This window comes from Anolis sagrei, chromosome 3 (genome assembly GCF_037176765.1).
Source record: "Anolis sagrei isolate rAnoSag1 chromosome 3, rAnoSag1.mat, whole genome shotgun sequence".
Taxonomy (NCBI): Eukaryota; Metazoa; Chordata; class Lepidosauria; order Squamata; family Dactyloidae; genus Anolis; species Anolis sagrei.
Window position 1 is genome coordinate 243,319,483 of NC_090023.1, and position 12,531 is coordinate 243,332,013.

At 41.9% G+C, this 12,531-nt stretch overlaps 1 long non-coding RNA gene across 1 annotated transcript in view; it reads right to left on the reverse strand.

Moving 5' to 3' along the window:
• LOC137096515 (uncharacterized) overlaps positions 1 to 10,909 on the reverse strand; it is a 99,048-nt gene extending 88,139 nt beyond the window's left edge. Inside the window, exon 1 of the long non-coding RNA XR_010909519.1 lies at positions 10,764 to 10,909. This is a non-coding gene — a long non-coding RNA (uncharacterized lncRNA). The remainder of the gene's footprint in view (positions 1 to 10,763) is intronic.
• Between the last annotated feature and the right edge of the window lie 1,622 nt (positions 10,910 to 12,531).

The window sequence follows — 12,531 nt, forward strand, 5'->3', positions numbered from 1 at the left end:
CACAGAACCCATATGGTTTGAAAGCAAATGAGTTGAGGAGTACATAGATCTGTGAAAGAGAAGGGGTACTTCTCCAAGGCTGAGATATTCTGACCTGTAAAAGAACAGTTCAGAATTCTCCTGTAGGCGATATTTAAAAACTTTGATGGTATTAAATATAAAAATATGAGAAAAATAGTGTTGTTGATCATTTTAACAGTAATCACTGGAAACGTTCACATGTGGTTCTCCCAGGCATTTGCCGCGTTGTCTTTGAAGATGTTGGTACAGCAGTAATTAATGAATAATTTAGGTCTCAACTCAGTGGATGATGCTATATTTAGAAAGCTCTTCTGCCACCCCCACATCAGATGGTGCCATTTATAGCTCACACAGAACTGCAAAAATAGAATTAAAAAACCCAGAAGATTAAACATTCAGATGTTTAAAGCAAAACAGTTGAGTAACCTGAACAGACCTGTGCTCAAAAACGTGTGACTTTTGTTTTTGATTGGCAACAAAGACCACTGTAATGTATTAAATGGAATTATTTTCAGTTCTGTTTGCATTTTTAAGCTTTTAGTTTTGGGGAGGGTATGTGCATGTGTAAAAATAGCTGCTAAATCTCTCTAGATCATCCTTCTTTGTTAATGTATTTTATTTAATTTTCAAACCACCCACTAGCTATGCAGCTTTTTTTGACCAATTGATAGTTTCCACTGCGGCCCTATTACCTGCAGATACTGGGATATGTAATAAAAAAAGAACATCCCTTATTCTGTTCCCTTGCAGAAGCCCTAACAGTGCAGAGTTATGGTTAAAGTCATCTACAATCTATATCTATATCTACACACATAATAAAAGTGAAAATGTATATGTGTGTGTGGCTGGAGTACCCACTTACACAGACAAACTCCTGCCTCCACTACTCAGGAGACACCAATGAAATGATCTGGCAAATTTTGATCACCAAGACTCCTAGGCAGTTGGGTCTCCTCAGTTGTTATCAATCAGAACTGTTCTAAATGATCAGGCACTACAAAACATTGAGATAATAATTGTAGTTGAGATTCCCTAGGAATTACAAACATTGCCTGCCATCCACTATAGTGTGCCATTAAGTCCTTTTGGCCATTGTATTCATTTGTGACCTACTTTTAGACTCCCTGTAGACATCTGGTTGGCCACTCTGCAGACCAAATGCTGACCTAGGGCACATCTACATTGGCCTATTGAGCCAGTGCAGCAATGAATGGATTCTGTGGCATCCACGTGACACACTGAGTCTATCTGTGGCATCCACGTGACACACTGGATCCCCAGGTTTCGGCGGTGACCAGGGGAGCATTTGCACAGCTTCGGCTCGTGCGCCAGTTGCGCCCGTATCTTGGGAAGTCTGACTTGGCCACGGTGGTACACGCTTTGGTCACATCCCGCCTCGACTACTGCAACGCTCTCTACGTGGGGCTGCCCTTGAAGACGGCCCGGAAGCTCCAGCTAGTCCAGCGCGCGGCAGCCATGTTGTTAACCGGAGCGGGACGCAGGGAGCATACAACGCCCTTGCTGTCCCAGCTCCACTGGCTGCCGATTTGCTACCGGGCCCAATTTAAGGTGCTGGTGTTATCCTACAAAGCCCTAAACGGTTCCGGCCCAAAATACCTTGAGAACCGCATCTCGGCCTACGAGCCCACGAGGACCTTGAGATCATCTGGGGAGGCCCTTCGCTCGGTCCCGCCTGCCTCACAGGCACGCCTGGCGGGGACGAGAGAGCGGGCCTTCTCGGTGGTGGCCCCCCGGCTATGGAACTCCCTCCCTGCTGAAATCAGACAGGCACCTTCCCTCATGGCCTTCCGCAAGGGCCTGAAAACCTGGCTCTTCGAAAAGGCCTTCAATTAAGTGCTATGTTTTTGGAATGACCACCGGAATGGACTATGACTATGAGATTGATTATGACCCCAAACAAGACGAAGCGGATTTTTAGTTTAATTAGTTGTGTATTCGTAAGATGTTGTGTTATGGTCTTGATCTATTGTAAACTGTTGTCTTTCTATGTTCTATGTTTTGTACACCGCCACGAGTCGCCCTCGGGCTGAGAGTGGCGGTTAACAAGTGCAAATAATAAATAAATAAATAAATAATAAATAAATAAATAATAATATTTGCCTTAATGTGGGAGTGTACTGCCTTGTTCTGCATTAGAAAATTGTCACTTTCTGGAAGTGTGAATATTTGGGCTGTTTCCTATTCAGAAGTGACCACACATACTCACACAGCCATTTTCTCCAGGCTCGGGCACTCCAGGGTCAAGGGATAGCTCTTACCTTCTCCATGTAATTCTGGGCTTTGCAGATACCACTGGGCACAAAGCTGGTGGTGTTAGTTGTTTTGCATTCGTAATGATCCTCACTGGAGTGATCAAAGAAGGAAGGGGGAAAGAGAGAGTGATTCCTTACCCCCCCCCCCCCCACATCACTTAGCGGTTCTCGTTAGCTTCATAACAGACACAGAGAGACAACGACCACCATATTTGTGCCCAATAGTCATTGTTCAGATTGAGAAGGATTCTGGTATTACTGAATCATGCCAGCTGGGCCACCTTGCTTTTATGCAATGAAGACACCTACCAGTGCCTAAGCTGGCTTGGCAGCTTGCCATATGGATTTAGGCTGTACTCCTTCTTTCTATTCTGATAGAAATAAATCTAACCTACATATGACAATTAGTGGGTCCAGTAGAGAGTGTTAAAAGAAAGGAAACTCATATAAATAATAATTAAACTTAAGTACTTTTGAAAATAGCTTTTGGTTGGAAGTAAATAAATGCAAAGCCAAAACATGTTTGGAAGCATTTTCTAAGGGGAAAAAACAAGGCCAATACGGAGAACGTTGCATACAATTCTGATCTAATCCATTTGCATGGAGATTTGCCAAATTGATTTCACTCAGATGAAACCTCCATCAAACTGTGTTGACAGAAAATAGATGCACTCAGGTATAATCTCTAACTTTACCACACTGATGCGATCATCTTTCACTTCTTATAAATTGCATCCCAACCACTGTAATTGTAGCCCAGCGGGCCAATTACATCATTACAGAGAATTAGCTCCAACATCCAAGAAGATAGATATCATTGGTGCCTCCAAGAGCAATATATTTTTACCTGAAATATGTTGTTGTTGTTGTTGTTGTTGTTGTTGTTAAGCTATTGCCTGAAATTCTATGGAACAGAGTAGACATTGTGTAGTGATTTAGCGGTTGGATCAGAATTCTAGAAAGCCAAAGTTCAAATCTTTATTCAGCAAATGAAAACTGCTGGGTGATCTTGACCCCAAGTCATACTGTCTCAACCTCAGAGGAAAGCAATGGCAAACTACAGTGCAACAAATCTTTCTCAGTGATGGGTTCATCTTAGGATCACCATTAGTCTGAAGCTATTTGATGTCACTGAGCAACAATGTCTGGTTTGGTTGTTGTGGAGGTTAAAAGCTTGGTAGATGGAGGGAATGCTGTGGATATAACATATCTTGATTTCAGTAAGACCTTTGACGAGGTCTCCCATTATCTTTTTTCAAACAAATGGGTAAAATGCGAGTTAGCTTCTGTTAGGTAAATTTGTAATTGGTTAAGTGGCCGAACCCAAAGGGTTCTCACCAGCGGTTCCTCTTCATCCTGGAAAGAAGTGACTAGTGGAGTGACACAGATTTTGGTCCTGGGCCCAGTTCTGTTCAACATCTTTTTTAATCACTTGGATGAAGGTTTAGAGGATGTGCATATCAAGTTTGCAGATGACACTAAATTAGGAGGGATAGCTAATACTCAAGAGGACACTATCAAAATTCAAAACAACATCTACATGAAGCTGCTGGGGGAGATAATCCGGAGTTTCGGGGTGCGGTGTTATCTGTACACAGATGATGTCCAACTCTGTCACTCCTTCCCACCTGCTATTAAGGAGGCTGTTCAGGTCCTGAAGCGGTGCTTGGCCCCTTTATTGGACTGGATGAGGGCTAACAAATTGAAATTGAATCCAGACAAGACAGAGGCACTCCTGGTCAGTCGAAAGGCCGAACAGGACATAGCGTTACTGCCTGTGTTAGATGGGGTTACACTCCCCCTGAAGACGCAGGTTTGCAGCTTGGGTGTGATCCTGGATTCATCACTCAGCCTGGACCCCCAGGTTTCGGCGGTGACCAGGGGAGCATTTACACAACTAAAACTTGTGCGCCAGCTGCACCCGTACCTTGGGAAGTCTGACTTGGCCATGGTAGTCCACACTCTGGTTACATCCCGCATAGATTACCGCAACGTGCTCTACGTGGGGTTGCCTTTGAAGACGGCCCGGAAGCTTCAAATGGTCCAGCGTGTGGCAGCCAGGTTGCTAACAGGAGCGGAGCTCAGGGAGCACACAACTCCCCTGCTGCATCAGCTCCACTGGCTGCCAGTTTGCTACCGGGCTCAATTCAAAGTGCTGGCTTTAGACTATAAAGCCCTAAATGGTTCCGGCCCAGCCTGCCTATCCGAACACATCTCTTCCTACGAACCCTCCAGGAAGTTAAGATCATCTGAGGAGGCCCTGCTCTCGATCCCGTCTGCTTCGCAAGCACGCTTGGCAGGGACGAGGGACAGGGCCTTCTCTGTGGTGGCCCCTCAGCTGTGGAACTCCCTGCCTAGGGATATTAGATCAGCCCCCTCCCTCCTGACTTTTCAGAAGAGAGTAAAAACCCGGCTCTTCGAGCAAGCATTCGGAACCCCAGAATAAATAGTCAAGCTTGAGATGGAGAATGACCCAGGAATGGCCAAGACGATGAAATGGATGAGGATTGGAATGAGAGGATATAGCTCTTTTTAAATTGTTATTGCACTGCCTTTTTTGTCTAAATGCACTTAATTGTTTTTGCTTTTTGAATGTATGTATTGATGGCATCGAATTGTGCCGAATTGTGCCTGAGTCACCTCCGTGCTGATATGGGCGGGATATAAATAATGTAAATAAATAAATAAATAAAACTTAACAGATTCGAGAGTTGGGCCAAAACTAACAAAATGAAATTCAACAAGGAGAAATGTAAGATACTATACTTAGGCAGAAAAAATGAAATGCAAAGATATAGGATGGGTGATGCCTGACTCGACAACAGTGCATATGAAAAAGATCTTGGTATCTTAGAGGACAAGAAGTTAAAAATGAGCCAACAATGTGATGCAGCAGATAAAAAAAACCATTGTAATTTTGGGCTGCATCAAAAGTGTCTAGATTGATAGAAGTTATGGTGCCTCTCTATTCTGCTTTGGTCAGACCTCACTTGGAATACTGTGTCCAATGCTGGGCACCACAATTCAAGAGAGATATTGCTAAGCTGGAATGACTCTAATGAAGGGCGACTAAAATGATTATAGGTCTGAAGGCTATGCCCTATGAAGAGAGGTTTAAAGAGCTGGGAATGTTTATACTGCAGAAGAGAAGGTTGAGGGGAGACATGATTGCCATGTTTAAATATTTGAAAGGATGTCATAAGGAAGAGGGAGCAGGCTTGTTTTATGCTGCCCTTGAGACTAAGACTCAGAGGAGTGGGTTGAAATTACAGGAAAGGAGATTCCACTTGAATATTAGGAAGAACCTCCTGATTGAAAGAGCTGTTCAGCAGTGGAACTGAATGCCTTGGAGTATGGTGGAAGCTTCATCTTTGGAGGCTTTTAGACCAGTGTTTCTCAGACCCCAGGGAGGTTGTGAGGGAGGTGTCAGAGAAGTTGTCAAAGACCATCAGAGAAAACAGTATTTTCTTTTGGTCATGGGGGTTCTGTGTGGGACGTTTTTGCCCAATTCTATCGTTTGTGGGGTTGAGAATGCTCTTTCATTGTAAGTGAACTATAAATCCCTGCAACTACAACTCCCAAATGTAAAGGTCTATTTTTCCCAAACTCCACCAGTGATCACATTTGGGCATATTAACTATTCGTGCCAAGTTTGGCCCAGATCCATTATTGTTTGAGTCCACAGTGCTCTCTGGATGTAGGTGAACTACAACTCCAAAATTCAAGGTCAATGCCCACCGAACCATTTCAGCATTTTTTGTTGGTCATGGGAGTTCTGTGTGCCAAGTTTGGTTCAATTCCACAATTAGTGAAGTTCAGAATGATCTTTGATTGTAGGTGAACTATAAATCCCAGCAACTACAACTGCCAAATGACAAAATCTGGAGAATCTCAGAAAAAAAGCTAATCATTTTGTTTCATTTTGTGGAGACTTCTCCATTTCTTCTTCCACTTTTCACCAGTGGAAACCTAGTGAGTAATGATGGGCAAGTGAAAATTGCTCAGCCTAAGGGAAAGGCAATGGGAATCTTCTATGAATAAATGTTGCCAAGAAAATTCTGAGATAAAGTTGACAAAAGTCAGAGACAACCTGAAGACACAGACTCAGACACACAGACACAGACACACACACACATATAACCCACATTAACTGCTAGGGACAAATCTCTTCTGTTTTACCTCCAGTGCCATGCCTTAGACCAGGCTTGCAACAGAGACATGAGAGAAATAACAAGAAATTACTGTTAAATAAATTTCCCTTTGTCTATAATCCTATGCTCCCCTCTCCAAGGATGGAAGAAGAGATTTCCTCTTTCTATGAGACAGATGATCTTGGAACCCCACTCCCAGCTGCCATAGAAATCTTTGCACCTGGTTTTTCTCCAGCATTGGAACTCTGACATTGAAATCTGGAAAGCCATGCCAGTGAGTCAGATGCCAAGTCCTTAGGCATACCTCCAAGAAAATTTGTGTCGGTTTTAGAGGATTTAAAAAAAAAAAAAAGACCGAGGAAGAAAGGGAAAGAAGCAAAAACACTGCTTACCTTTTCTACTTCGATTGGCACTTGCGTTTCCAATGCTGAAGCTTCTACAGCCATATGTAAGATACTTCTATTAAGAAATACTTTGCAATATCAACCAGGCCAGATTGGGTAGTGTCTATATTTTTACTCTTCCTCCCTCTTTCTCTCTTTTTCAGATAGTCCTGTAAAGTGAGTGCTTGTTGGTGTTTTTCAATATGTTATATTTCAAAATATATTGGTAGCTCTAGAGAAGCAGTTCATTTATAGCACAGAGAATTAAAATCCCACACAAAGCCTTTGGGTAGACTGCTGGAAACAAACCATCTGTGTGCATTAACTCATTTTTTTTTCCTCCAAACTCGCTGTTTTCCTCACTGTCATAAATTTAAGTGACAGAGAACAGTGAATAACAGATAACATTAGTCTATTTTTTCAGGCTGAAAGAATAAGAACATAGCCAGATTAATGATGTACTTTTCTCTGTTCCATATGAGGAAAAACAATATTCTTAAATTATCTTTGTTATCAGATTAACTCTTTCCTCTCACACTGTTATGTATCAAATTGCACCTCATATAAATATTTATCGTGACTTTTGGATGCATCTATACTGTAGGATTAATGCCGTTTGACCCCACATTAAAGCCATGACTCAATGCTATGGAGGTTTGGGATTTATATTTTTATACAGTCTTTCTCTACAAAAGAGCACTGGTGTCTCATCAAACTATAACTGCCATGATTCCATATCACTGAGCCAATGGCAGTTAAAGTGGCACCAAACTGCACTCATTTTATAGTATAGATGTACCTTATCATCATGAGGAGACAGGAAAGCCTAGAGAAGACAATTATGCTGGGGAAAGTGGAAGGCAAAAGGAAGAGGGGCCGACCAAGGGCAAGATGGATGGATGGCATCCTTGAAGTGACTGGACTGACCTTGAGGGAGCTGGGGGTGGTAACGGCTGACAGGGAGCTCTGGCGTGGGCTGGCCCATGAGGTCACGAGGAGTCGGAGTCGACTGAATGAATGAACAACAACAACAACACCTTATTTTTAATGTGTTACATTTGAAACCAAATGGTGAGTATGTAAAATGCTGTTTCTCAAATGCAGAAGTATTTACGTACAGTGATACCTTGACTTAAATACATTGAAATGCATTGAAATACTATTAATCCATTCTGCCCCCCTGAAAGACATGTTTTAAATAAGAAAATGCAATTTATAAATAAGAAAAATGTGTAAATGTACATTCACATGGAACAACAAAAAAGAAAGATCAACTTTAAAATGGTGGAAACATAAAGTTGTGGCAAGGAAGCACAAAGCACGAAGTGAAGAAGCAGAAGCATCATTTTCTTCATAGGCTGATGAGGTAGATCCTGTATTCATTCCAGCCTCTCTCTCCCCCCCCCCCCCACCCTTCATGAAGCCAAACATGCCATGAATAAAAACCACACAAAATCAACTAACCCAAAATTTCTCAAAGCAGATAAGAGCAAAGGGGACAGCAATCTCCCAAAGCGGACAAGAGCATGAAGCATGGAGGCTGCTCCCTTGATGCCCTAAAGCCCTGTTCTCTGACGCTAGCATTCCCTCTAGCACTAGCTCTTAACTCAAAATGCCACTCTTATGTCAAAGCAAAATGCAGCCTCAGCAACAGCTCTTAACTAAAACCACTCTTGTTGGGATGCTATTAAGTAGAGGTTCCACTGTATCTGTAAGAAGAAAAGAATGCCTGTGGAATGTGTCACTCACAACTCATCAAAACATTATGTGCATGTGTTCCTTTGGAAGTCCTAGGAAAGAATTGAGGATGTTCCAAGTACATTTAAAATGTACTCAGTATATGTGAAATCCACTTTCAAGTCTCCAGTCTTATCACTTGTCATAGCTAAACAATGGGGCTTGACTTCACTGATAAGACAAGAAGGATAAAGATGACTGCTGCTCAGTAGCAAAGGAAATGCTTTGCAAGCAGCAGTCCCACTCCAATCCTCAATGTCTTTATGTGGATCTGGAAAAATATTGTTGTGACTCATTGGCCTAAATTCTGGTTTTAGTCTTGATTAAAATAGACCAAATGAATCAATGAGTTTTATTTATGTGTTCTTTTAACATTCAGCAATTGATTAAAAGGAATGGATCTAATTTGTATGAGATTAACCAATACAATGCCAGCCAGTGGAGACAATGCAGTACCCATGCCCATGGTTTCACCTACTTGCAATGTTTCACTCGAAATGTGGTAGATCATTTAGGTGATTCTATGATACGTTTTCCCCAGACGTTACCAGATTTGCACTGAAGGAGCTACGAAATACACAGAGATAATATCTCTTTGGAAATCTCCAGTATGCTGAGACTGGAATTAACTACTTTAATGGTGTGCTGTTGTATCCACAGTTTCTGATAACCACAGTCTGGCCAGAACATATTCCCCCATGAATATGGTGGTCTTTGTTATTGAAACAGACAAACCTATATTTAACTTGAAGTAGATGAACCTATATTTTGACTTTGCATAAGGCAGTTGCCAAAGGTTATACTGGAGTTCACAAGCTTCATTCACTGTTCTGCAATCCTACATCTCTAACATATACCGCATCTCCTATATTTTTCTATACTTCTGTATAAAATGTGTGTATTGATCTATATCATTTGCCTGCTCATTTAAACTGACCAATATTTGGGTTGATTACTGCTTAAAATGAGAAAACAGTGGCTGTCCTTAAACGGTTAAAAAAATGAAAAATCAAGGAGAACACACATACACCTTCACACATCCATAGTGCCTAGTTTTGTGGAGGTGTGGATTTTAAAAGGCTGTCACAAATTTCATAACAAGGAGCTTTTCTTTCCTGTCATTTTCACTGTAGTGTCTTGACACTTCACAAAAACAGGGGATATGAAAAAGTAAGAATAACCCCATATCCACCGTAACTTATCACATTTGCATATAATGGCACTCTCTTTGATACTTCTTTGATTACGCATGCATCTCTACTCTTCTTCAGGGAAAGGTATGTTTCACACTAAAGTTGAAAAAGCCAACGGTTAAGCATATGGCAGAATAAAAATGTGAATTTGGATTTCACAGATTGAAGCTGATAGGGAAGCCGATGAGGAAACACAACATACAAACACAACATACATATCTACAGACCCATCAAGAAAATCCAACAAATGCTACATTCAGCAAAGGACAAGAGGGATCCTCTCACTTCTGCAGGAGTCTACCATGTATCATGCAGCTGTGGACGAGTCTACATAGGGACCACCAAACGCAGCACCCAAACACAAATCAAGGAACATGAAAGGCACTGCAGACTACTTCAACCAGAGAAGTCAGCCATAGCAGAGCACCTGATGAACCAACCTGGACACAGCATATTATTTGAGAACACGGAAATGCTGGACCACTCTAACAACCACCATGTCAGACTACACAGAGAAGCCATTGAAATCCATAAGCATGTGGACAATTTCAACAGAAATGCAAATCAAGGTGGTCAGTTTAAACATTCACAACCAGCTGCAACAGTCAAGAGTTCTTTGTCCCACCCTGGTCATTCCACTGATATATAAACCCATTTTCCTAGTTCCAACAGACCTCACTACCTCTGAGGATGCTTGCCATAGATGCAGGCGAAACATCAGGAGAGAAATGCCTCTAAAACATGGCCACATAGCCTGAAAAAACCAACAACAACCCAGTGATTCCAGCCATGAAAGCCTTCAACAATACAATTTATCAAATTCTGCAAAGTTCAGCAGTTTGGTCAATCATTCGCTTACAGATGGAATAATACTTTTTTTCTCTTAATTTAATCAAGCTTCTCAAAGGCAAATTACATGCCAAACATCACTGTGAATTTGTCTTTGTTGGTTCCATAAAAAACAGATTCCAGGTGCAATTAAACCACTTTCCCAGAATCACTTACTCTGTGGTGACATTCCTTGATGAAGTCCATGGTGCAACTTAAAGGGTAATTCAAATTCAAGACATCTCATGTTCCTACAGAAAAGCATCAACAAGCAGAAACACTGAATTCCCATCAGTTTCATTAGACATATTGAGTGAAGAGGAGACATGTATGCAAAGCAAAGCTGTTGAGTGGCACGAGGTGGCAGATGGCCCAGAGATCACAAGGGAGCACCACAGGGGAAACAGCTGACTCACCAGGAGAGCTGGGACAGCAGAGCCTTTTGGAGCACAGATGTTTTCTGTAACACAGTTGGTCTATTATCTCTGGCAGCAAACCTATGTGCCTATATGCATGCAAAGCAAGGACTTTGCACAGAACCCCTCTTCTCCCATTCAGACAATGAATGAAATAGAAAGAAGCCACTGGCCAGACAAAACAGCACTTTCTGTCCTGCTCTCTGGCACAAGTGCCTCAGGAGTATTTACATGATGCACAATTTTTAAAGAGAAAGAGGTAGGCTAATGTTTTGGCTTGAATGGACATAGAATATTTATTTGTTCTGGAAAATTCCTGCCTCCACTTTCAATCTCCAAAGGGCTTCCCAAGGCAGCTTCCAAGACAATAACTAACCTTCTCTCCAATTAAGAATTACTTCATCAATAAATGTTCAAAAAAAGAGCAAAAGGTGCATTCTAAAATTTTATTGATTAAATTTTTATACTTTTTAAATAGTTATATACAGTATAAAGGAGCCCCCGGTGGCGCAGTGGGTTAAACCCTTGTTCCGGCAGAACCTGTGACTCCGGCAGGTCACAGGTTCGAATCCGGGGAGAGGCAGATGAGCTCCCTCTATCAGCTCCAGCTCTTCATGCGGGGACATGAGAGAAGCCTCCCACAAGGATGATAAAACATCAAATCATCCAGGCGTCCCCTGTGCAACGTCCTTGCAGACAGCCAATTCTCTCACACCAGAAGTGACTTGCAGTTTCTCAAGTCGCTCCTGACACAAAAAAAAAAATACAGTATAAAATATTTGGCCACTGGTAGAGGTTAAACGCTAAGAAGCACAACTGGGTTAAGAGGGATCTTTCCCAATTTTTCGTACTCAATAGGGAGCCAACTAAAATATTTAGGGGGAAAATCCTACAATCTGGGGACCACTATTGTTAAAATTTATCTCCCTTCTCCTGCAAGTCTTGGAGTTTAAGATCATCGGGGGAGGCCCTACTCTCGGTCCCACCTCTTTCACAGGTGCAATTGGTGGGGACGGGAGACAGGGCCTTCTCAATGGTGGCCCCTCAGTGGTGGCCCCTCGGCCGTGGAATGCCATCCCCAGGGATATTAGATGAGCCCCCTCCCTCATGATCTCAAGAGAGTGAAAATGTGTCTCTGTGACCAAGCCTTTGGAGAACTTCTGCAATAGATAGATATGGAATGATGTACAATGACTATTGGAATTGCCCAGATTACACTCTAAAAATTGTTCTAAAAATGGTTTCCCTGCAGAAAGGCAGGATCAGGTGCCAGAAAATGCCAAAATGAGATGGTATGTTCATAATTGGCTATACTGGTCAACAAATTAGAGAAGAGATTTTACTCCACAAAATAATTTTTTGTGTAAAGTACTTTAAATTAAGTAAACCCATAGCTGCTAATTATTTGTAAGTTTTATGGCAATATTGATTAATACAGAACACAATAGAAAAGCAAGAGAAAGGACTGCAATACATTTTTGAACAAGGGTATAGATATAAATGCAAGCTAGTTTGGTGTGTTGTTTACT